A 1,646-nucleotide genomic window follows, 5' to 3' on the forward strand; every position below is an offset into this window, starting at 1 on the left:
TTTTTTTTTTTTTTTTTTTTTTTTTTTAATTTTTAGTTTTTTAAATTTATTTTCTCTAATCATATTCTTTGATATAGTTTTCATTTTTTTTTAATAAATATTTGAATGGATCGTAGAGAAAATATGAGAAAATAAGGCAAAAATCAAATGGTTATCATAGAACCTTAGTTATTTGATTCATTTGATTCAGATACGGTTGGTCAGAGTTTCATAACTATTTTATTTCTTATTTTAATTTTAAAAGATGGTAATTGTTTTCCTCCAAAAATTCTTAATAATTATTTTTATTTTCATGAAGTCTTATGAGATTATAGTTTTGAAATCATTCTAAAAGGTTAGAAAACAAATAAATCAATTTGTTTTAGGCTATGTTTTGTAATAGTTAAAAAATAAGTGAACGAATTAGTTTAACTGAGTCTTGAGTCGGGTAAGGTCTTGACTTATTCATCGACCCAATGGTTAAATTCACAATATCACTAATGAGTTGTTGGAATTGATGGAGCTTTTGGATCTACCACCGGAAGAGTCTCACCGGTGTTGTGTTCGTTGGAGGAGAAGAATTGAAACCCTCGAGTGACATGTGAGGAATAAGCAATCCAAGGGATCTGTTTGATATAGATACTCCAAGTATCTAACCCAATTCCCACATTCAAATGTATAGAAAGGCCTAGGCCCAAATGCACACTACCCATGTTGTGTTCATGGATTTGAAGAACCAGGTATTTAAAGCCTTTGACGTACCTGTTAGTGTAATTATAGATGGTTATTGAACACAACTTTTCACAATGGTACGATATTGTCCATTTTGAGTATAAGCTCTCATAACTTTGCTTTGGACTTCTCCAAAAGATCTCATACCAATGAAGAAAGTATTCCTTGATTATAAACTCATGATCAGAACACAAACTGCACCTCACGAGAGGTTTAATAATCTCATGTGAATTTTAGCTATAATAGATCTCTTTCTTAGGGCATTGGTATCAAAAGCAAAAGCCTTCGGAGTTCCGGGTGGAGTAGAAGTCGTACCAAGTGTTCTAGTCTTCCTATTGTTACTAAATCATGCAACTTCCTAAGATTAAAGGGATATTATTTACGCCACGTGCATTTCTCTACAACATAAACCTTTATGGACCATAAGAGTCTATTCTAAGAGTCCAGTCCAGTGAGTCGGATAATATGGATGAGTAAACTATGTAAAAGGTAAGAAATTACCATACCCTTATTGTTTTAAATGATTTCCATTATGTTAGAAAGAATGATGAACTATTGTGATCTATGCTCTAGATGATGGATGAATGTTATCTTCCCATTGAGCTTGTTTGTCGACATGTATGATTTAGTTTTTGTTTTAAGTGCTTTGGATGATTAATAGAATATCTCCTTAATAAGCTTGCACAAATGTCTAGATTATGTGTACCATGCTCTAGGTGATCGATAGGATAATCTCCATAGCAAAGTATGCACAAGAGAATCAAGTAGGGTGTTACATCTAGAGCAATTTACATGTTGACCTAGGTCGGTATGCTTCCAGTAAATCCTACACCCTAAGATCATAAGTAGCGATCAAAGGTCTAGACTTGTGTGCACTACGAGAATGGATTAGCTTGAAGAGTTAGCCCAAAACGTCATGAAAACAAGAGTCGTAA

This window comes from Cucurbita moschata, unplaced genomic scaffold (assembly GCF_002738365.1).
Source record: "Cucurbita moschata cultivar Rifu unplaced genomic scaffold, Cmos_1.0 Cmo_Scf00075, whole genome shotgun sequence".
Lineage (NCBI taxonomy): Eukaryota > Viridiplantae > Streptophyta > Magnoliopsida > Cucurbitales > Cucurbitaceae > Cucurbita > Cucurbita moschata.